This window comes from Carettochelys insculpta, chromosome 7, assembly GCF_033958435.1.
Source record: "Carettochelys insculpta isolate YL-2023 chromosome 7, ASM3395843v1, whole genome shotgun sequence".
Lineage (NCBI taxonomy): Eukaryota > Metazoa > Chordata > Testudines > Carettochelyidae > Carettochelys > Carettochelys insculpta.
The window spans coordinates 51,596,931-51,622,419 of NC_134143.1; the positions used below are offsets into that span (position 1 = coordinate 51,596,931).

General features: G+C 42.8%; 1 protein-coding gene across 4 annotated transcripts in view; it reads right to left on the minus strand.

Annotated features, from left to right (window-relative positions):
• The window catches only part of DOCK1 (dedicator of cytokinesis 1), a 620,618-nt gene that overhangs the window by 221,627 nt on the left and 373,502 nt on the right, over positions 1-25,489 (minus strand). The gene's annotated exons all lie outside the window — the stretch shown is intronic.

Consider the following 25,489-nt stretch of genomic DNA (forward strand, 5'->3'; position numbering starts at 1 on the left):
ATTTTGCTGCCCAATCACTCAGTTTGCTGAGATCTTTTTGTAGTTCTTCACAATCCCTTTTGCTTTTGACTGTCCTGAACAACTTGGTGTCATCTGCAAACTTTGCCACCTCACTGCTTACCTCATTTTCTAGATCATTGATGAACAAGTTGAACAGGATCGGTCCCAGGACTGACCCCTGGGGAACACCACTAGTTACCCTCCTCCATTGTGAAAATTTACCATTTATTCCCACCCTTTGTTTTCTGTCTTTTAACCAATTCCCGATCCATTAAAGGACCTTTCCTCCTATCCCATGACCACCTAATTTACATAAAAGCCTTTGGTGTGGGACCGTGTCAAAGGCTTTCTGGAAATCTAGGTATATTATGTCCACTGGGTGCCCCTTGTCCGCATGTTTATTAACCCCTTCAAAGAATTCTAATAGATTAGTTAGACACGACTTCCCTCTGCAGAAACCATGCTGACTTTTGCCCAACAATTCGTGCTCTTCTATGTGCCTTGCAATTTTACTCTTTACTAGTGTTTCTACTAATTTGCCTGGTACTGATGTTAAACTTATCGGTCTATAATTGCCAGGATCTCCTCTAGAGCCTTTTTTAAATATTGGTGTTATATTGGCCGTCTTCCAGTCATTTGGTACCAAAGTGGATTTAAAGGATAGGTTACAAACCACTGTTAATAACTCCGCAATTTCACATTTGAGTTCTTTCAGAACCCTTGGGTGAATGCCGTCTGGTCCTGGAGACTTGTTACTATTCAGCTTATCAATTAATTCCAAAACCTCCTCTAATGTCACTTCAATCTGAGTGAGTTCCTCAGATTTGTCACCTAAAAAGGCTGGCTCAGATTTAGGAACCTCTGTAACATCCTCAGCCGTGAAGACTGAAGCAAAGAAATCATTTAATCGCTCCGCAATGGCACTGTCTTCCTTGATCGCTCCTTTTATATCTTTATCATCCAAGGGCCCCACTGCTTTTTTAGCGGGCTTCCTGCTTCTAATGTATTTAAAAAACATTTTACTATCGTTTTTTGAATTTTTGACTAGCTGTTCCTCAAAATCTTTTTTGGCTTTTCTTACTACATTATGACACTTAATTTGGGAGTGTTTATGTTCCTTTCTATTTTCCTCACTAGGATTTGACTTCCACTTTTTAAAAGCTGCCCTTTTCTCTCTCACTGCTTTTTTAACATGGCTGTTTAGCCATGGTGGTTCTTTGTTAGGTCTCTTACTGTGTTTTTTTATTTGGGATATACATTTAAGTTGGGCCTCTAGTATGGTGTCTTTAAACAGTTTCCATGCAGCTTCCAGGGATTTTAGTTTAATTACTCTACCTTTTAGTTTCTGTTTAACTAGCTTCCTCATTTTAGTGTAATTCCCCTTTTTGAAATTAAATGCCAGAGTGTTTGACCGCTGCGGTGTTCTTCCCAACACAGGAATATTAAAAGTTATTATATTGTGGTCACTATTTCCAAGCGGTCCAGTAACAGTTACCTCTTGGACCAGATCCTGCGTTCCAGTCAAGACTAGATCGAGAATGGACTCTCCCCTTGTGGGTTCCTGTACTAGCTGCTCCAAGAAGCAGTCATTTAAGGCATCAAGAAATTTAATCTCTGAATCCCGTCCTGAGGTGACATGCACCCAATCAATATGGGGATAATTGAAATCTCCTATTATTACTGTGTTTTTTATTTTGATAGCCTCTCTAATCTCCCTTATCACTTCAGCATCACTATCACTGTCCTGGTTAGGTGGTCGGTAATATATTCCTAATGCCATATTCATATTAGAGGAATGAATTGTTATCCATAATGATTCTATGGAACATTTTGATTCCTTTAGGATTTTTACTTCATTTGATTCTATATTATCCTTCACATATAGTACCACTCCGCCACCCGCACGACCTGTTCTGTCTTTCCGATATAATTTATATCCCGGTATGATAGTGTCCCACTGATTGTCCTCATTCCACCATGTTTCTGAGATGCCTATTATGTCAACTTCCTCCTTTGATATGAGGTACTCCAGTTCACCCATCTTATTAGACAGACTCCTAGCATTAGTGTAAAAGCATGTTAGAAAACGACCACTATTTATATGTCCGCCTTTCACAGACGCGTTGGATTTTTTTATATGCGATTGTTTCACATCTGATCTTGCCCATATATTATTTCCCACGTTCCCTATCTGACTAACTTCTAGGGAATCCCTATCTATGGAGCCTCGTGTAAGAGAAGTCTGAAGACTGGCTGAACAAGAAGTAGGACTGAGTGGATTTGTAGACTCTAAAGTTTTACATTGTTTTATTTTGAATGCAGTTATTTTTGTACCTAATTCTAAATCTGTCAGTTGGACTTTCATGAGAACGTAACAGAGAGGGAGCCCGGCTAGTCTATATACTATCAAAACAAAAAAGCAGTCAAGTAGCACTTTAAAGACTAACAAAATAATTAATTAGGTGAGCCATACCAAAACAGACTCAATATTTGAGGCACAGAGAATCAAAAACAGTAATCAAGATGGACAAATCAGAAAAAAAAAATGATTAAGGTGAGCAAATCAAGAGAGTAGAGGGGCGGGGGGGAGTCAAGAATTAGATTAAGCCAAGTATGCAAACGAGCCCCTATAGTGACTTAGAAAATTAACGTGTCGAATTTGAATACAAAAGAGAGTTCCGCAGTCTCTCTTTCAAGAGTGTTGTGAAACTTCTTCTTCAGTAACATGCAAACTCTTAAGTCATTGACAGAATGGCCCACTCCATTCGAGTGCCGGCTAACAGGTTTGTGGATCATTAGTGTTTTTATGTCTTTTTTGTGCTCATTAACTCTTTGTCTAAGGGAGTTTGAAGTCTGTCCAATAATTAATTATTTTGTTAGTCTTTAAAGTGCTACTTGACTGCTTTTTTGTTCTCATGAGAAAGAGATGCACTACAGTACCTCCATGAGATGAATTGAAAAAATGCTATCTCTTTTGTTTTTTACAATGAAAGTATTTGTAATCAAACATAAATATAAAGTGAGCACTGTATACATCATATCCTGTGCTATAATACAACGAGAAGTCCTGTGGCACCTCATAGCCTAACAGAAATTCTGGAGCAGCTAACTCCAAATATCCAAAAGTTATGTTGTAATAGAAATCAATACATTTGAAAATGTAGAAAACATCCAAAATATTTAGTAGTAGTAGGCATCCTTCAGTCTGCATAGACTATGGATCGCGCCCTTTAAAGTTTCAATTGAGGACTTCATTTACAGTGTCTATTGTGACTATAAAGACCCACACGAGAGTGACAGTCCTTGCTGCATGTCTTGCAGATGTAGTGGGTGTCTGGCAAGTCCTTATTGTGCTTTCTGTGCGCTCGCTTCTCCTCTGCTAGCTGTCTGATCTTCAACTCTCCCTTCTGAAGGCCCTCGTGTAATCCCTGCCTCCATCTGCTGCGGTCGTCTGCTAGATCATCCCAGTTGTCCAGCTCGATGTCTACCTCTCTCAGGTCTCTCTTGCAGACATCTTTGTAACGCAACTGGGGGCGTCCGGGAGGTCTTTTGCCAGAGGCTAGCTCACCATACAGGATGTCTTTTGGAATCCTTCCATCGTTCATCCTGTGGACGTGGCCAAGCCAGCGGAGTCGACGCTGCCTGAGGAGGGTGTGCATGGTTGGGATTCCAGCTTGCTCAAGGATGGCAGTGTTGGTCACTCTGTCCTTCCATGATATTCCAAGGATGCGCCTGAGACAGCGCAAGTGGAAGACGTTCAGCCTCTTTTCCTGGCAGGCATACAGGGTCCAAGTCTCGCTGCCATAAAGGAGGGTGCTGAGGATGCAGGCTCTGTAGACTTGCATTTTGGTGTGAGTGTACAGCTTGTTGTTGTTCCACACTCTCTTGCTGAGTCTGGACAGAGTTGTGGCCGCTTTTCCGATCCTCCTATTTACCTCAGTGTCCAATGACAAGGTGTCAGTGATCGTGGACCCGAGGTAAACGAACTCGTGGACAACCTCTAACATATAGTTGTCAATGCTGATTGATGGGGATTCAGCAACATCCTGACCGAGTACGTTCGTCTTCTTTAGGCTGATGGTAAGCCCAAAGTCCTTGCACGCTTTGGAGAACCGATCCAGCAGTTTTTGAAGCTGGTCTTCTGTGTGGTACACTACAGCAGCATCGTCTGCGAACAGCATGTCTCTGATGAGGACTTCTCGCACCTTAGACTTCGCTTTCAGCCTTGCAAGGTTAAACAGTTTCCCATTAGATCTTGTGTGCAGCAAGATGCCCTCTGTTGAAGATCCAAAGGCATGCTTCAGGAGGAGTGCGAAGAAGATCCCAAACAATGTCGGAGCAAGCACGCCTCCTTGTTTGACGCCGCTCCTGATTCTGAAAGCATCCTTTCACGGCCTTGTCAGTGTTTGGAAGAAGAGCTAGAAACACGAATGACTGGTTCGAAGCTAACTCTGATGAGATCATTCCAGTCTTTGAAAAGAAGCGCGCTGCACTCCTGGAGTACAAATGCTCACCGAGCCAGAGTACCCAGCAAGCACTTAGAGAGGCCAGAAGAACAGTACAGCAGACGGCCAGGCGCTGTGCCAACAACCACTGGCTCCAGCTATGCAGCAGCATTCAGACCTGTGCCGACTTTGGTAATCTCAGAGGAATGTACGAGGGTATGAGGAAGGCATTAGGACCCACCCGGAACAAGATGGCACCTCTGAAATCCAAATCTGGTGAAGTCATCGCTGACAAAGCCAAACAGATGGAGCGCTGGGTTGAGCACTACTCCGAGCTGTACTCACGCGAGAATGGCGTGGTTGATGCAGCCCTCGATGCCGTCAAGCTCCTACCAGTAATGGACAAACTGGACCAAGAGCTGACTGTGGATGAACTGAAGACAGCCATCGACAGCATTGCAGCTGGAAAGGCCCCTGGTCAGGATGGTATACCACCAGAGGTAATCAAATGTGCCGCGGACACACTCCTGGAACCCCTGCAGGAGCTACTGTGCCTGTGCTGGAAAGAGGGTGAGGTTCCACAGGATATGCGTGATGCTAACATTGTAACGTTGTATAAGAACAAAGGAGACAGAAGCAACTGCAACAACTACCGTGGAATCTCCCTCCTAAGCATCACTGGTAAACTGTTCGCTCACGTCATCCTTGGCAGACTCCAGAAGATTGCTGAGAGGGTGTACCCCGAATCGCAGTGCGGATTCCGCGCAGAGAGGTCTACCGTTGATATGGTCTTCTCTCTAAGGCAGCTGCAGGAGAAGTGCAGGGAGCAGAGAAAGCCACTCTACATAGCCTTCATCGACTTGACCAAGGCTTTTGACTTGGTCAGCAGGGATGGTCTCTTCAAACTGCTCCACAAGATAGGCTGTCCTCCACGGTTACTCAAGATGATCCAGTCGTTCCACAAAAACACGAGAGGAACCATCGAATATGACGGCGCATTATCAGATCCAAAATATTTAAACTAATGTTATTCTATTGTTTAATAACCTGATTAATCATGCAATCACAATTATTTTATCATACAATTAATCACAATTAAAATTTTAATAACTTGAAAGGCATAAGAGAATTCTGAATAAATTTTACATCTAAGATCTTTTGGTACATTACGCATCCTGCCCATACTCCGGTCTTTAAAAGTTGTAAGATGTTAAAATGCTATTAGTTCATATTAGGGTCATTTGCTATTAAGAATCTCTAAATCTATAACTTTGACACAATTCTAAAATTTTCATAAAATATATGTAATTTTCATAATAGTCAAGTTTCTAAAACTGAGCTGAGTAGAATAAAATTTCAAAGTAAAATTTCACCTTTTTTTTTGCTTTATAACCTTGAATCATTTCTCTAGTTATTCAGTGAAAATAAGATGTGTGCACATTTTGATGATAATTAAGGCCTTCTATTCACCTGCACAAACACTACACTAGTAAGTGGCATTGATTAAGGAAGAGGGCAATAGACCTGTGTTCTGTCCTAAACTATCACTGCCTCACTCCATGAACCAAGAAAATTACTTCCCCTCCATGTGGTCAGTTTACTTATTTGTAAAAAGGAATAAGACGACCCATCTTTATAATGTGCTCTGAGATCTGTGGATGAAAGGCTAAGTATAAACTGTTGTTGTTATTCTTATTAAATAAGCGTGTTCCTTTAAAGGCTATTTTTACCTTGCAAAAAGATAATAAAGTTATGGCCCTTTTAATAATGGCAGCATTTTGGCAATAGATCACTTGCATTGGCTGCTGACACCAACTGTCAACCAATCAGTTTTCCTACTGCAACCAATACCCAAGCATTCACGAAAGATATGAATATATTCTCTAAATGATTTAACAGATAAATACATACCCTGTTTTTACTACTTAATGTATCTGAGAATAATTTTCCTGTATTAGGCAGGTTAGGGAAATACCACATTATACTTTCCATAGAGAAATGATTTTACTCCTTTGAATGTATTGGATTTGTGTATTTTTTTTTTTACAAAAAACAATGTTTAAGAACATATTATTTTCTAACGTATTAACAAACACAATTTTAAATATGAAAAGGCCACTGACATATTTTTATATTTAGATTTATACAAAGCCATTAGGGATGCCATGAAAGAGATGTATTACCCCCAACATGAAAGTGATAGGTTCTGGAAAATTGTATCACCCCCACACTTAATGTGCATAACAATGCTACATCTGCAAACAAAAGGACCTCTTTTACACAAAGGCCTATTCACACTATTTTCATAGTGCAAATATACTTTGAAGTGAGCATGAGCATAAACTTTGGAATAGTGTGCAATGGCCTTACTGTAAATGAAAATGAAGACCAATAGAATTTTCTAAAAATTAAACTTTAACAGCTGTGAACTTACAATTTAGGGTAATTTATTAAAGAATATATAATGCACCAAAAGTTTTGTACATTACAAAATTCTGTGATGCTATTTAACTACAAAAACAATGTAAAGTGATTAAGAAAAAGTTAAAAGAACATCTCCAGTCTTCTTAGTAGGCAGGTCCTTTCAAAGTATCCTTAACACGACCCCATTTGATGTAGTGTACAATTCCAACACCAGTGGCTAAAGGCCAGTCAGCCTTCCATATATGCAAGTAATTCTGAATTCTAGCTATTGCAGCCTTCAGTGCTTCTAGAAATGAGCTGCGCTTCATTCAGAAAAGCAATCTGTCCCCTTTATGTAAAATGCTCAACATCAAATTTTATTTTATTTTTTTAATTGATGTATTGAAACCTGGGATGCTGCAATAATTTGTATAGTGGAAACTGCTGAGAGTCATTGAACTAAACTGTAAACCTAGTACACAATGGAAATGACTTCAAGCCAGTGGATACTGCTGCAAGCTCTGCACCAACAGTTCCCACCCTTATCTTTGAAATATACAAATGTCCTTTCTTCTTCTGTGGATTTTTTTAACTATGTAGTCAAACCCCAATATGCCAATAGAGAGATAGACCTTACATACTTAGTGCACCTTCTGACACTTTCTAGGGCTCAGAGTTGTGGACTATCTACCTGCACGTGAATTTTGCTTGTGCTTGCTGTGGATCAACTCTCTTAAATCACTGGTCTCCGGAAACACACATACTACCTTCTAGGCCTTTGCAGGCATCACCCTCTCTGTACAGGTTAATAGTAAGCACACACCAACCACCAAGTCCTCCAACCATCCCTCTGGAATGCCCATTCCGTGCTCCACTGACAGCTCACAAAACTCTCAGATTTTTTTCTCCCAAAGAAATAGCACAATCCAACTTTCATGAATCAGCTCAGGATCAGCACTTAGCACACAGTACCTACACACTCCGCCCGCAGCCCTGCACTGCGGCAGACCCTGGAGGGCGGGGGCTGGCGGGCTTTGGCCCCAGCGGCCACCATGGTAGGGCTCTCGTCTCAGTCCCATGCTGCGGAGGGAGCTCAAGAGGGGTTCCAGCCCCAACCTCAGGCTGCCACATGAGCCTTTGCACTGGAGGCTTCAGACCCAGCCCTAGCCCTGCCCTCTGGCCCCCTCCTGTGCTGCATGGGGCTGGGGGCGGGGGGGTCGGCTGAGTTCCTGCTGAATGCAATTAAAAATTGGCTCATGTGTCAACAGTGGCACATGTGCCAGGGGTTGCCAATCCCTGTGCTAGATCCTTTGCTGCAGTACTCCTTTCTAGACAGTCATTTTCTATTTGTATGTGTGAAACTTATTGCAAACAGGTGGTTACAAATAAAACAAAATCATAATGTTTCTAAAGTCTAAACTTATCTAAGAAGCCATTTCCCCATCTTCTGCAAGATACTTTGTCCCAAGTCCTTTCCCCAGTATTTTCAGTGGATTTGACTAAGATACCTTCTCATGTGATCAAGCCTCCTGGCAGCTTAAACTTACTGACCATTAGGTCAGTTCTTCCTGCAAATGTTCTCTTTTTAAAGATTTCCCAATCCTTTATTAACATTCAGCTCAGACTATCCATGGATGCCCACTGAGAACCATATAACATTTAATTTACATGTAAACAGACAGATGGATAAACACTTCTTGCCTGACAGAAATCTTGTTTTCTGGTGACCAGCCACTAATAGTAGATGTCAACATAATTTTCAGTATATAATACATTACACAACATTTGTACATGTTTTGGAATTATTATGACTACTAGTGTGACGCAGGCTCTCATTAAACACCTTGGCTACGTCTACACGTGCACGCTACATCGAAATAGCTTATTTCGATGTAGCGACATCAAAATAAGATATTTCGATGAATAACGTCTACACATCCTCCAGGGCTGGCAACGTTGATGTTCAACTTCGACGCTGGGCAGCACCACATCGAAATAGGCACTGTGAGGGAACGTCTACACGCCAAAGTAGCACACATCGAAATAAGGGTGCCAGGAACAGCTGCAGACAGGGTCACAGGGCGGACTCAACAGCAAGCCGCTCCCGTAAAAAGGGCCCCTCCCAGACACAGTTGCACTAAACAACACAAGATCCACAGAGCCGACAACTGGTTGCAGACCCTGTGCATGCAGCATGGATGCCCAGCTGACGCAGCAGCAGCCAGAAGCCCTGGGCTACGGGCTGCTGCACACGGTGACCATAGAGCCCCGCAGGGGCTGGAGAGAGAGCGTCTCTCAACCCCTCAGCTGATGGCCACCATGGCGGACCCCTCTATTTCGATGTTGTGGGACGCGGATCAGCTACATGTGCCCTACTTCGACGTTGAACTTCGAAATAGGGCGCTATTCCCATCCCCTCATGGGGTTAGCGACTTTGACGTCTCGCTGCCAAATGTTGATTTCAACTTCGAAATAGCGCCTAACACGTGTAGCCGTGATGGGCAGTATTTCGAAGTTGGCGCTGCTACTTTGAAGTAGCGTGCACGTGTAGACGCAGCCCTTATGTGGCATTCTTTTGGTGAATCCAAGGGATCTTTGTGCCCCTTTGTATCTGTGGGCCTCCTGCCAGTTGGCATCCAAAGTTTCCTGGGTCTCTCTCTCTCTCTCTCTCTCTCTCACACACACACACACACACACACACACACACACACAAATAGAGTAATCCCACTGGGTTCAGCTTTGCTTCCTCTCTTTGAAATACTGCTTTGGCAGTTCTCCTACTTTCACGTGTTGCATATACATCATACAAAATTAGTTGTAACAGAGGAGATAATATTGTGCACCATATGGGGAAACAGATTAACAATTTTAAATTCTCCCTCTCTTTCTCTCTCTCCTTTTTAATTTTCCATAAATTTATTCTCTAAATCTGCACTGAATGAAATAGATGGTAACTCATACATCTTCTGTAATGCACTAAAAAGTTTTAAGAGCACAAAACTTCAAAAACTCTATGCTGCTAACTTTCTGATTTGGAAGGACTTCTACCATCCGATGTGTAACTTTCTTCCCTCCCAAATTATCAGTCACTGTCTCGCTACCAGGGTGCATTGTGAGAGGAAAGCTAAGGTAAAGGACACTTATAAGCTGTTGTGTCAACTGTCAAGGATAGCAGGACACTGACATATCACAAAAACTGTCAGAAACGTAATTTTTTCCTCAGTGATGTGCGCCTGTGCACAGCAATTGTGCACTTTTGAAAGTGAGGCCTTAATTCTGGCTCTTGGATGCAGCAGAAGGGGATGAGGACGGGTTGGTTGGTTGGTTTGTTCTTTTAAATACATGCACAATCCTTGTGTGACAAAACTTCTCCTCAATCTTGGTGGGCCCCATGCTTTTAGATGGATTGCTTGTCTCAGAAACTCACAGCAGCCCTCAGTTTAGGCACTTTCTCTATGGCAGCAGCTTACTGTTTTTTGAACTACTCTCATCTTTGGCCAGCATAAAGAAAGTGGGGAAACCAAATTCCATAGTGTCTGTGGCCTCTCCAAGCAACAGAGGACCAGATAACTCGTTTACCAAAATAAGTCCTGTTCCTGTGCTGTAACGGTGAGAGTGGTGGGTTAAAGCTGGGTCCACACTCATCTCTGGGTTCCACCTGCTCCTCCAACAACATAGAATCGTAGATACTAGAACTGGAAGGGACCTCAAGAGGTCATCAAGTCCAGCCCTCTGCAGTCATGGCAGGACCAAACACCATCTGTATAATCCCTGATAGATGTCTATGCAGCCTGCTCTTAAGCAGCTCCAGTGATGGAGATTCCACAACCTCCCTAGGCAATTTATTGCAGTGTTTGACTGCTCTGACAGTTAGGCAGTTTTTCCTAATGTCCAACCTAAACCTCTGATGCTGAAAGTTAAGCCCATTGTTTCCTCTCCTATCATCAGAAGTTAAGGAGAATATTTTTTCTCCCTCCTCTGTGTAACATCCTTGTAGGTCACTGAAAACTCCTATCAAGTCTCCTGCCTATCATCTCTTGTCCAAGCCCAGTTCTTTCAATCTTTCCTCATCGGTAATGTTTTCTACATCTTTAATCATTTTTGTTGCTCTTCTCTGGACCTGCTCCAATTTCTCCACATCTGCCTTGAAATGCGATGCCCAGAACTGATTCTCCATCACACAATCTCTCCTCAGCTCCTTGGGCACACTGAGCTAGCAGAAGAGGAACCCTTTTAACCAGTTTCAACTGGTTTTTAATTGGCCCCAGTTGCTCTGATTAGTTTGATTCACTTGCCTCTGGAAATCTCCTAATTGGCACGAGGTGCTTTAATTGGCTTGATTGCCCTGATTGATTTTGGCAAACTCCTGATAGTTCTAGATCAATCTCCATTAATTTATGGGAACAGAGACCTATTTCATCTTGGGCTAATATATTTCCCTTTTACGACTCTCCTGTAGCCCTCTGGCCTGAATCTGTCACACCTAAATAAAGTATAAAAAATATCTATGCTCAATATTTTTTCTTTATGTCAATGGGCAACACTTTCTATGACTCTTCATACAATTTAACAACACTCAGCTGTGAGGCAGATCATCAACCCTTACATTTCCTGGTCCTCGACAAAAATCTTAGCAGCCCAACAATTTATGCTGCAGTAACAAAAAGGGGGAAATGCTTAAGAAAATGCTTAAGGTTGACAATGCTCAAAGCAATCGCTTGGTGTAGTCAAGGAGAACTGAAAGATACCACAGTACATTTAGAAACTAAGGGAAACTCACCTGAATTGAATTACAAATGGTACCATCTAAAAAAAGGGCATTTTAATATACATGAGTTTTTACAATGAGGTGGATGCACAGATACTGATTAGATTCCTTAACAAATTAATATTTGATTTTTAAGCAAGCAAGCAACTACCAGAGATTTAAAAAAAACAGAGTATTAATTTTTAACTCCTGACATTAGATTTCTGTATGTTACAATACCAGGAAAATCACTGCATACTTTACTGATATTTCTGTGAATACATAAAAGACTAAGAATACTGAATAACTAGCAATATGCTAATTTATTTTAAAATGTATAATGCTTTCAACTATTAAAAGGAAATTAGATCACAATTCACAATGGGCCCAATGCCTGCTTTAAGTAAGTCAACTTTGCCTAGTTTACAAAGGAATCAGGATCAGGCCTAACCTGTTATATTCAAATCAGTTCTTTCATAATCGTTGAAACATTAAACTGCAGCTAGGGCACATATTAGTGATACACTTAGAGGCATGTGTTCCCCTATATTTCTTTTTCTTTATGCCTAGATTCCAGAATGCCTTAATGGCAAATTTTATATATAAGGTGTAGATATTATTAAATAATTTGATGCCGGGTGAAGTTTGTGCAGTTTGCTTTTACAAGCCACTGAACTAGACAATGATTTCAGATGTCACGCATCATAATTAAAAGAGTGGGTTACAACACTGTCTGAAATGTATATATTTGTAGAAAAATTTTATATCTTTTCTGCTACAGATGTGAATTTTAATGTAAAGGTTTATTTGTTTTTTTGTTTTTGTTTTTGTTTGGTTTTTGGCTTTTTTCCCTCCCAATATTAAAGCTTCAACTTTCCAGCTAATGCAAAGTATTTACTAAAACAGCATTAGAAAATAATATCTGACCTCCAGATGGTGCTTGTGTATGACTATCAATAAAATAAAATACCCCCTGCAAACACACCAATTTATCTGCGAAGTTTACCCACCCTACAGCTTGAAAGTGTTTCAGAGAGTCTCCAAAGAGTATGAAACTGTATGCTGCATGTGCTGCAATACCTATTTTCACAAACAGGGTGAGTTACATGTATGGACACAGTGAGATTATTCATTGTCTCAGGAAGACAGACACAGTACCAAGACAGTGGTTTAACCAGGTCTCAACTTTACCACATTCTCCACAACCCACTGCCTTGTGGGTTATCCTGGGAAGGAGGAAGGCTAAGGGAGTAAACCCTGACAGAAAATCCAGAGGGGAGTCCGAAGGCGGTTCGTGTCAACTTCTGGCACTGTCCAGCAACTCCTGCAGCTGAGCTGGTACCAGACGTGGAGGTTATCCTCTCCTTTGGACTATATCAGTAAAGCCGAGAGGGGGACACTGGTGTCTGGGCAGCCCAGAGTCTCCATAACAAATGCCCAGGCTCGCGCCCGGAGAGGTACTCCGGCATCGCTGAACAGCGTTGCATCAACACGGGAGGCAACAGTTACCGGTTATAAGCTCTTGCTCGATTGGCGTAGAGAATGAGCGCCAGGGGTTGCCTTCGACGGTGGGAGGGATCCTCGCATCTCACTGGACAGTCACCGCACGCCTCAAGCTGGGCAGCCCCCAGCCAATAGGGTACTGTCCCGCCACAGTTCACCTGCCTCGCTGGGTGTGTGAGGCTTAAGGTTCCTGCACGTGACAAGTGACTGAAATTTGGGCACCAGGCAAACCAATAAGAAAATCAACAAGAAATGAGAAACATCAACAATTCAAGCTTGCTTGCTGGAATGTGCGGACCATGCTGACCGGCTTGACTGAAGATCTTCAGGCCATCAGTGACACCTGCAAGACCGCTGTCATCAACGAGGAACTGAAGAGGTTCCGAGTTGATATCGCTGCACTGCAAGAGATGCGACTTGCAGATTCGGGATCTCTAAAGGAAAAGGACTACACCTTTTTCTGGCAGGGTAAAGCCCAAGAAGAACCCAGAGAGCATGGTGTTGGCTTTGCTGTCAGAAACACCTTTCTACAAATGGTGGATTTAGCCATGGGCGGATCAGAAAGACTTCTTCGGATCACGCTTCAAACTTGCGCCGGTCCTGTCCACCTGATCAGCGCTTATGCCCCAACCCTGTACGCCACACCAGAAGTAAAAGACAAGTTCTATGACGTGCTTAGTGCTGCTGTAGCGCAAATACCTGCTCATGAACAACTGTACATCTTGGGTGACTTCAATGCAAGAGTTGGAGCTGATTGGGCCTCATGGCCTTCCTGCTTAGGACACTTCGGTGTGGGAAAAATGAATGACAATGGACAGCATCTCCTTGAACTGTGCACGTACCACAATCTGTGCATCACAAACACATTCTTCCAAACGAAGCCACAGCACAGAGTGTCGTGGAGACACCCACGCTCGAAGCACTGGCATCAACTTGATGTGGTCATCACTAGGCGTAATAACCTCAAAAATGTCCTTCTGACACGCAGCTATCATAGTGTTGACTGTGATACAGATCACTCGCTAGTTTACTCCAAACTCAAGCTGAGACCCAAGAAGCTGTACCACTCTAAACCTGCTGGAAGGCCCCGCATTGATGCCAGAAAGACGGCAAACTCGGAGAAAGCTGTAAAGTTCAGAGAGACCCTCCAGGAAAATCTGCGCAGTGGCCCTTGGGGCGTCGATGCGACATCCAAATGGCAACATCTGAGGGATACAGTTTACAACACGGCCTTGTCAGTGTTTGGAAGAAGAGCTAGAAACACGAACGACTGGTTTGAAGCTAACTCTGATGAGATGATTCCAGTCATTGAAAAGAAGCGCGCTGCACTCCTGGAGTACAAACACTCACCGAGCCAGAGTACCCAGCAAGCACTTAGAGAGGCCAGAAGAACAGTACAGCAGACAGCCAGGTGCTGTGCCAACAACCACTGGCTCCAGCTATGCAGCAGCATCCAGACCTGTGCTGACTTTGGTAATCTCAGAGGAATGTACGAGGGTATGAAGAAGGCATTAGGACCCACCCAGAACAAGATGGCACCTCTGAAATCCAAATCTGGTGAAGTCATCGCTGACAAAGCCAAACAGATGGAGCGCTGGGTTGAGCACTACTCCGAGCTGTACTCACGCGAGAATGGCGTGGTTGACACAGCCCTCAATGCCGTTGAGCTCCTACCAGTAATGGATGAACTGGATCAAGAACCGACTGTGGATGAACTGAAGAGAGCCATCGACAGCATTGCAGCAGGAAAGGCCCCTGGTCAGGATGGTATACCACCAGAGGTAATCAAATGTGCCGCGGACACACTCCTGGAACCCCTGCAGGAGCTACTGTGCCTGTGCTGGAAAGAGGGTGAGGTTCCACAGGATATGCGTGACGCTAACATTGTAACATTGCATAAGAACAAAGGAGACAGAAGCGACTGCAACAACTACGGTGGAATCTCCCTCCTAAGCATCACTGGTAAACTGTTCGCTCGCGTCATCCTTGGCAGACTCCAGAAGATTGCTGAGAGGGTGTACCCCGAATCGCAGTGCGGATTCCGCGCAGAGAGGTCTACTGTTGATATGGTCTTCTCTCTAAGGCAGCTGCAGGAGAAGTGCAGGGAGCAGAGAAAGCCACTCTACATAGCCTTCATCGACTTGACCAAGGCTTTTGACTTGGTCAGCAGGGATGGTCTGTTCAAGCTGCTCCACAAGATAGGCTGTTCTCCACGATTACTCAAGATGATCCAGTCGTTCCACGAAGACATGAGAGGAACCATCCAATATGACGGCGCAGTATCGGATGCTTTCAGAATCAGGAGCGGCGTCAAACAAGGATGCGTGCTTGCTCCGACATTGTTTGGGATCTTCTTCGCACTCCTCCTGAAGCATGCCTTTGGATCTTCAACAGAGGGCATCTTGCTGCACACAAGATCTGATGGGAAACTGTTTAACCTTGCAAGGCTGAAAGCTAAGACTAAGGTGCGAGAAGTCCTCATCAGAGACATGCTGTTTGCAGACGATGCTGCTGTAGTGTCTCACACAGAAGACCAGCTTCAAAAACTGCTGGATCAGTTCTCCAAAGCGTGCAAGGACTTTGGGCTTATCATCAGCCTCAAGAAGACGAATGTACTCAGTGAGGATGTTGCTGAATCCCCATCAATCAGCATTGACAACTATACATTAGAGGTTGTCCACGAGTTCGTTTACCTCGGGTCCACCATCACTGACACCCTGTCGTTGGACACTGAGCTAAACAGGAGGATCGGAAAAGTGGCCACAACTGTGTCCAGACTCAGCAAGAGAGTGTGGAATAACAACAAGCTGTACACTCACACCAAAATGCAAGTCTACAGAGCCTGCATCCTCAGCACCCTCCTTTATGGCAGCGAGACTTGGACCCTGTATGCCTGCCAGGAAAGAGAGGCTGAACGTCTTCCACTTACACTGCCTCAGACGCATCCTTGGAATATCATGGAAGGACAGAGTTACCAACACAGCCGTCCTCGAGCAACGTGGACTGTTGCACAATAGCATAGTGTGATGTGAAAGTATGTACAAAGGACCGTGTTGCAGCTTGAAATATCTCCTGGAAAGGCACATAAGCCAGAAAGGGAGTTGAAGAGGCCTGAGTTCACGTAGAGTGTTCTGGAATAGGTGGTGGGGTAACTTTGAGACTGTAGCATGTTCGTGTACAGGACATGATCCAGGAGGAGATGCACCAGGACAAAACTAGGAATCCTTTCATATGGTCAGTAGCCACAAAGAGCTGTGAGGTCTTGTGGAAAGGCTTAGTCCTTTTGATGTAGAAGGCAAGCTCCTGCCTTACTTGGAGAGAATGCAGGGAGCTGTGAGGCTTAGTTCAGAACACAACAAAGAAAATGTCTTGGCCTGAGTGGGAGAGGGCAGAGCTGAACCTTGTCTTTATGGAACACCGTGCACAGGAGAGGTAAAAGAGGGAACATGAGGACAAAAGTTTGAAGTGGAGGGTACCCTTAAGTAGCCAGAATACCAAGTTAAGCTCCCAGACAAGAACTGCAGCCAGGAAAAGCCCCACTTTTGGAAGACAGAGTGAAGAAAGACATGAAGTGACCACTCATGAGTGAGGAACCGGTGACTGAGGTGGTTTGCCAACTGGTGCTGCAGCCTCAGAGATACGACACCTCCAGATGGATAGAGTGAAGAGCTCCCACTGACACAGAGCTTCTGAACAGAGCAGGGAGTCGAAAAAATGAGGCTGACCATTTTGAGAAATAACATTTCATTTTTACTTAGTTACTACTATATTAAATTCATTCATAACACACTGGGGCTCTCTCAAGGCTAGAAAATCAGGCAAAAAACCATGCAAGATTGGAAGGATTCATACTGTCTTCAACCTAACTTAAACTTCTGTGGTTAAGTTGAGTAGAAAAGGCTGATTTGCAACCCTTGGAGAGATATTAAATTAGTGATGAGAATAAGAACTCTCATTTAAACTACAGCCCAACTGTTTCCTTTCCTGTCATGATGAACACAACAAAAACAACTTATGGGTGAAAAATCTGCTATGAATTTTTGTGTGCATCACTACCTATGCAGAGGTGTCAAATCAGTAATCGTGAAATCTAGCCTCAGTGTGAGCAGGGAGCTGGGAGGCAGTAATTCCTCAATATACAGCTCTGATGAGACTGCACCTGCACAATGGCATTCAATTCTGAGTACTGCTGTAGCAGAAAGATATGGATAAAATGTAAAACAAAAAAAATAAAAATCTTTTGAAGTTTCCTAAGCAAAACGTTGGGAGCTGTGGGCAAATTCGACCAGACAATCCTTCTGGCAGTGGTTTCGCCAATGTGTCCAAACATGCCATTCCCACCAGTGATTCCTTTGACTATGTATGGGAAAGTAAAGTGCCATCATGCATAGCTGTGGCAAAAGACCGGAGCATCAGTTGTGAACTACCAATGTGCTGGGTTCCATACAAAACAAAGGGAGTGAATGAGTCCTCTGGAATTTACCTTCATAGGAACATAAGAGCATAAGAATGGCCATATTGGGTCAGACCAAAGGTCCATCAAGCCCAGTATCCTGTCTGCCGACAGTAGCCAATGCCAGGTGCCCCAGAGGAGGTGAACCGAAGACAATGATCAAGCGATTTGTCTCCTGCCATCCATCTCCCACCTTCGACAAAAGGCTAGTCACCATACCTTACCCCTTGCTTGCCAATCACAGATGCAATGCACTGGATGACCAGTTGGAGTTCAAATCTCAAAATGATATATATTTCCATAAGAAATGCTTCTTTTTTGGAGGAGTGTCATTGGAGGGGATTGTGGAAGAACTATACTGTACAGAATGATTTGACTAAGGAGGGAGAATATGTTTAATAAGCGAGGAGGAATGATGTCAAACATTTTTGGGCGTTCAGGTACTCTTCAGTTTTTCTTTTGTTTTTCTTTAAATGTGATTCTGATTCAGTGGTGCTGCCTCTGGCTGACAAACTACAAGGAAACCCAACAGAGATCATGTGGGAAAAGCAATGACAGGAGGGTTATTTGTAAGAGTGAAGCACTTTTCACATGTCCATGAGAAGAATATCTATTAGCAAGTTGTTGTTTCTCTGTGTAAATCAAACAGACAGTAATGACTGTCTCTTTTTTAATTTATTATCTTTCTAAACAAAGATTCAGAACATCATTCATTACCTTTCTTTATACCTCATCATGCTTCCATCTAATATTATTAATACTTCTGGTATGCTTAACACATACTGGCTGCCACTGGGAATCCAAATAATAAAATAATAATTGCAATTCTTTTGATCACTGCAACATGAGGCAGGGAGGGAGCAGATGTACTGCTGACAAAATACCTGATTGGCTGGAGGGGTACTTTTGATTCTGGCAGGATATAAATAATACCACACAAAAACTGTTTTTATTTTCTTTTGCTAACACCAGACCCACCTGCTATTACCAAAGAACTATCCTGGAATGACCCCAGTGAGAACAGGATTGCCTGTCATGTGAGACAGCAGGTGAAGTAGTTTTGCTGTAGGGATGATGTTGTGAGCCTTTTCATACTTACAAAAACAGTAGCAAAGAGACAGAGACACACAACTAAGCAGGAATGGAAACAAAGGGGGCAGATAAGTAAAGAGAAGAGAGCGTATGTAAGGTTCTTATAGCCTCCCACATTTCATCTTGTGAGTATTACTCCATCTAATCTACATTTAATTCATCTTTGCAAGTGAAGAGTCTGATAGGCATTCATCACTATGCATAACACCATCTGGTGGACTAAATTCTGAATGTTTTTGAGAATAAGTTAACTTGCAGCATGCTGCAATGCATGCTAATGTACAAGCATTAGTAAAATACTTTTTAATGCCCTATACATTCTCTTGTAACGATAACTGAAACTTGAAGCCAAATCTCTCAACAGAATTAAACTGGTTAGTAGTTTAAATTGTTTTAAAAAGTGGTTCCCAGCAATGTTAAGGATTTGATCATGAACCATAACAGCAAGAAACTAAATTAAGTCACAAATTTGTGCTGACAGGTATGCACTCACCGAGAGCCCCATGGTACATATTCAAGTAGGGAACCCAAGCAGCTGCTGGTGCTACCCTGCTATCTCACTATTTTCAAGGCATTAGCTTGAGCAGAGAAAGTATGGGTGTATATTCATAGTATGTATATGCACAGGGTACCTCTCTACAATGGTTCAGAGGTATGTGGTTCTTAGCTTTGGTAGATGCATTTAAGTACTGCAGTCTCAGAACAATAGTGTGTCCCTATCTACTGCAAATAATATTGACGTGCATCATTAAAGAAAGGGTTGTGTGTCCAGATTTTCAGTTTGACTTTCTATTCTAGTCTGTATTGTTTCTTACTTTAACATCCTCATTGAACTGTGTGAGCACCTACTTCAAATTGCCATTGTTTTTATTGTCTACAAGACATATTTCAGTTTAGGGTAACAGCACTAAGACTGAGAGGCAACAAGAAAGACCATTCCTGCCATAAGCTTCCTGAGATCAGAGGCCCCCAAATTCAGATGCTAACACTTCACCCTTCTGAGCTAGAGAATCTAAAGCTTTCTGGCAGTGGAGAAACAAAACTTGATAGTAGTTCTTTAGACAGGGGTTCTCATGACAAAATTTTGGTGGCGCCCAACATCTCACTGCTGGGGCCAGAGCCTGATCCCTTGTTGCCCTGTAGCTAAGGCCAGAACTCAGAACTGAGGCCCAAAGCATTCCCATCCCCCCAGCTGCAGCTCAGAACCAGATCCCAAAGCCTCCCCCTCCCATGGTTGGATCTCAAAGCCTCACCACCCCATGGCTGGAGCCTGGGGGCAGAGCCCAAGTCCCCTCACCCCCAGGATGGTAGCTCAGGAGATCACTGGAGGACTGTTCCTCCAGCTGTGCCTATGTGTTTCTAGAGACAAAACTGCTGTTAGCTGTGGCAACCAACACTAATGTGGCATACCCAGGATCAACAGGGAGGGAAGGGGCTGCTGCTCCAACCATCCCCACCCCCACTCAGGACAGCTGTCATGGGTCCAAGAAAAGCCACTGAGAGTTGCATGCAGCCATGGTGGCCACATTTGAGAAACACAACTTTAACCACTGTTTCCCCACCTCTTAGAGCAATCACTTATTTAATTACAATAGCCTGCTGAAACTTTGAACGATCAAACCATAAGACACACAGAGGATGTATGCTAATACTGCTCCACAGGGCAAAGTCCGGGATTTTGAAAAAATGCAAAGTACTGATGTACAGCTCAGGCAGGGTCAGACAAAATAACAACAAAGTTGTTTCCATAGGCTACTACTCTGAGCTGTCAGAACAGTAGTCACTAGCTTAATCACTGTCAGATAATTGAGATTTGTAGATAGCACAGAAGAGGTAGCCTTCATACAGGGATTTAAAAGTTTACATGGTGTAAGCTTCGTACATTTTGATGAGACATTTTTACTAGTTATAAGGCACTGCATGAGAGAATGCGCAAATGTGTGGTAAAAATGGACAAATGAACAATGGAAGCCAGTGTTACTAGCAGGGTGAAAATGAGCGTCATTTTAGTATGGATGCTTACCCTTTCGTGCATGTCATTTGTATTTGTAGAAGAAACTGGAGGTCCAGATGAACACTTTACTACATTAATTGAATACACACATATAGAAGTTTATCAGAAGGGAAAACAATGGCATTTTAGCATGGTGCACATGAATAATAATTAAAAATCCAGAGAAAATTAAAGTCCAATTCTTCCCTTAAGTGCCTATATCCATCAACTTCACTGGGAGCTGTATGAAAATATAAGAGGACAGTAAATAATGGCTCCTTATAATATTAAAATGAGAACATAAATACATTGCTATAATTTTAATCAGGGTTTTTAAAATGTCTATTCCAATATTTACATGGCATATTTGAATTATCTAGTTACTGGATTATTAAAATGATTTTATTATTACCTCTAATGGCTGATTTAGAGTTATTAAATATGTTCATGTAACACTGTAAATAGAAAATTCTAAAAATGTCAGTGGTGACAAGAATTTAAAAGTTACTTTTTAAAAACATAACATTCTATAATGATTCAGAGTAAAATAATAGAATGAATGATATAGGTATTTATTAATCAAGATTAAAAAGTGTGTAACATAACTAACATCAGTCAATATGTGTTTCTCAACATATCTTTTTATGCTAAGTTGATATTTTATAAGATTTCAAGTTGAGTTGATAAAGGTAGTGGTATTAATGTAATATACTTATACTTCTGTAAGGTATTTGGCTTGGTACATCTTGATTAATACTACAATGATATGAAATCAACATAGCACTCATTAAATGGGTTCCAAACAGGTTAAATGACATTTCTCAAACGTAATTACAAATGGAGGACTGTTAAGGGCCTGTAATTCCAGTGGTGTCCCACAGGGATCACTTCATGTCCCTGCACTATTTAGCATTTTTATTAATAACTTGGCAAAATGAAAATCATTATTGACAAGATTTACAGATGATATAAAGACTGTGAAAGTCATAAATGGTGAAGAAAACAGGTGACTGGTACCAGGTGATATTGATCTGTGGGTAGGAGTTTCACATAGACAAGCATAAAGGTCATACATTTAGGAACAAAGAACTTGGGCCATGCTTACAAGATGGAGTACTCTGCCCTGGAAAGCTCTGACTCTGGAAAAGATTTGATCTCATGGTAGACAATCAAATGAATGTGAGTGCTCACGGGAGATGCAGTGGCCAAAAGTACTGTAGGAGGATGGTCCTTCTCAAATGCCCTCCTGTGGCATACCTAGTAACCACCCTCTTCCCTAAATAGGGCAAATTCAATGTCCAATACAAAGTCTCAACTTCAAGCAAACTATATTCAAATACATCATTGCAATAATTCCTCAAATATTTTGTAGAACAGGCATTCTCAAGTCATCACAGCAATACATACAAATGAAACATCTGTTTTCCATTTCTCTTTCCAAAGACAGCTTTTCCTTTTCATTCACTGTAGATCCACTAGAACTTTATCGCCTGTTCCAGACACCACTCTCCAGGCCTTCACATGAGAATGACCAGTCTTATGATTCCTCTACAACAGTCACCAAGTCATGTCTCCCTGAAAACAGCATTCCATCATGCAGGCCTTCCTGCCCCTGAGTCCAGCCCCTGCTCAAACAATGTATCTTCGGGACCAATCCCTTGTTCCTGGTTCTATTGCAGCCCTCATCCTTGTCCAGAGGGCTTCCCTTTCTTCAGGATCCCAAACCCCAGGCCTCCTCCAGCCTGAGAGTTCTCCACCTGTGGATCCACCCTCCAGCAACAACTCTATTGTTTCTGGGCTGACCAACCCTAACCAAGCTGGATCTTTGCGTTTTTCCTAAGTTTCTCTACTTGAGCCTTCTCAGACCTTGGCAGCGTTTCCAACTTTGAACAGTTCCAATCAACAATTCTTTTTCAGCTATTACTAGAACTCTTCCAGGTCTTCTGTAGTTTTCTTCCAAGCACTTCATGCCAATTCTCTGCTGCTCTGCTGTACCCATGTCTGTCTTTTCCTTCTTGGGCAGCTCTTACCTGCCTTTCTTGTGTCTGGCCCTGCTCAGGCTCCTATTCTCCTCTTTCAGGGCCCAGCTGGCCTCTTTCAAATCCCGCTATGGATCACCTAGCCAGTCACAGGTGCAGTGGCCTCTTCCATCTAAAAAGGCCAGTGTCATCCTGTGACAAAGACTAATGCAATCCTTGGATGTATAAACAGGGAACTATCAAGCTGAAGTAGGAAGGGACTTATATTGGTCACATGATTGTTATTATAGATTATGCAATTATTTCTGTATAAATAGAAGCTTTTTTCCCCATGCCTTCTTTATTAACAGTCTCTTCCTTCTGCCAGGCTCAATCTGCATTGCTCTCCCATGTTCACGATAGCAAGAATACTTCCATAAAAATGAGTACAGTACACCCTTGAGTTATGGGGGTTGCATTCCTGCAACCCCCACATAACTCAAATTTTCATGCAAGCCAGGGGGAAAGATGGAAACCAGGCTCCTCTGGGCTTGCAGGGGTCAGAAAACTGAGCAGCCCATCAGGTCTGGTCAGTTTTCTGGCTCCCACAGTGGCGGGGAGCCAGGGGGCAGCCTAATTCTCATCTCCCTGCCACTTGTGAGACTCAGGAAATGGACCAGCCATATGTTGGTCAGTTTCCTGGGTCCTGGCAGCAGCAGGGAGATGGGAACCAAATGGCAGCCAGTTTCCCAGCTCCCCACTGCTTGTGGGACCCAGGAAACTGACCAGCTCATGGCAAGCAAAGAGCTCCTTCTTCCTGCCTTCCCCCAGCTGCACAGCTGACAGCCGCATGGCTGGGGGAAGGTTGGGGAAGGCAGGCAGAAGCAACCAGGAAACTGACCAATCCTGGGGGAAGGCAGGGAAAAGCAGCCAGGAACCTTGGTGGGCTGGTCAGTTTCCTGGCTCCAAGAAGTGGAGATGAGGCTAAAACCTGTCAGACTGACAGCTGAACAGCTAGGGGAAGGAAGGGAGAAGGGCTCTTAGGGGCTCCCGTTCCCAGACTTACAATCTTGAGGGTATTCTTATTTACAGTTTGCCTCTTTAGATACACTTGATAGTTGAAGCAAATAGACTCAGGATTTTCTAAAGGTATTCTAAAAGAAATTCTCTGTAATTTAAATAATAAAAGAGAACTGTAGGTCTGGGTAAAATAATAAAACCTGTACACCATTCCATTCCAAACACTCTTGAGCATTCTTTGAAATTAGGTCAGAGAAGCCTAATTTCCTGAAGCCCTGGATTCTCCCTCAAACTATGGAATGTCTCTCTCTCCTGAAGTTAGCTTCTTTCAGCCTGAGCTGGTCTTTCAGCGAACAAAATATACCCATTTCTTTCCCAGTCTTGTACCATTGTTCCTCTGCTGTTCCATGCTTCCTTTGTCTGATTATCTGTCTGTGTTTTAAATAAGGTTGCTACCTCTGATGAAAGTTATTTTGGGAGACTTTTTCCCCAAATATGACACCGTGTCTTTTTTTTTCTTTTTTTTTTTTAAATCATATGTTGGACTTCCCTTGTTCTGGGTCTTTTGTAATGGTATGCAAAATAGGATGATTTTTTAAAAAAAATATTGCCATATCATTTTCATTCACTGATCAACAAACACTACTCTGTACGATGGGTTTGCCAAAAGTATAGCATTGAAAGATCAGGGATGTCATTTTGCCACTGGAGGATATAGCCATAGGAATATAAACTGAAATAATTATTTCCTATAAGGGAACACACAGCCATAAGGAAAACACGAAGAACTATCTTTTGTTCTTCATTACCATGTCAAGGCCAAGTCATAGGCAGCCAGACCTAATGGTCAGAGCCAAAGTCCACAGTCAGGAATTGAGAGTCACCTGGGTCAGGTTACTAGGAGAGTAGGAGGAGGAGACCAGAACTGGAGAACAGAACCACAAGGTGGTAACCAGAAAAAGGCTGGGTTAGGATTCCATGGGGCAAGAGGGGTGAGACAAAACAGAAATCAGAAAAATAAATCAGGGGTCAGGCTCCAAGACAAGTCAGGATGCCAGGAAGTTAAGCCGGAGGAGCAGAAGCAGGAAGCACAAGACACGCAGTCCAGAACAGTGTTTCCCAGTTGTTCAGATATCTTTCTGTTCCTGCTGCTGGGTTACATAGAATCACAGGGCTAATCAGCTGCTCTGGGAATTCACCAATAGGACCTTGGGGAGGAGCCTCAAACTGGGGCAGGACTTCATTTCTCAGCAGACTGTTAAGTGTAGGTGTTAAGGGTGGCTGCACTTGTGGCTCTGTGTTTGAGGCACATGGGTAGAGCAAAATGGGTATTGGCATCCACATCTTCATCTGCAAAAATGATCTGTGGATATCTGGGGACATAAAGAGGATATCCATAAATGTGCAGGGTCCCAGATACAAAATCTGATTTGCATCTGCAAAAATGAGTTGTGGATATATGTATCCGGAGCTGTGGATGTGGATACCCATAGATATAAAGCAGATATCACAGATTTGGAGGGCTCCACCCATGGGTCATCACTGATCAGGCTTCACACATCCGTCAACATTCACCCACACACCACAAGAATTTTCCTTCAAAGAAAAATCTTACCTTTGGGGCTGTGCAAAGTTTCTTTGTTTGACTTCACTGGTGTGAGTTTTTGCGGGGTTTTAAGAAGGAAGACTATCCTAGGATATTTCATCACAAAGCAGAACTTAAATAAATACATTTCTCCTTTATTAGGGCTCTTTCATTTAAGTGTTTTATGAGTTCTTCCAAATAACCATAGTTTCCTCCTATCTGAAATTCAGCAATTCCTGCTCTAGAAGCATTTTTTCCCAACCAGAGACAGAGAAATATAGCCCACAGAC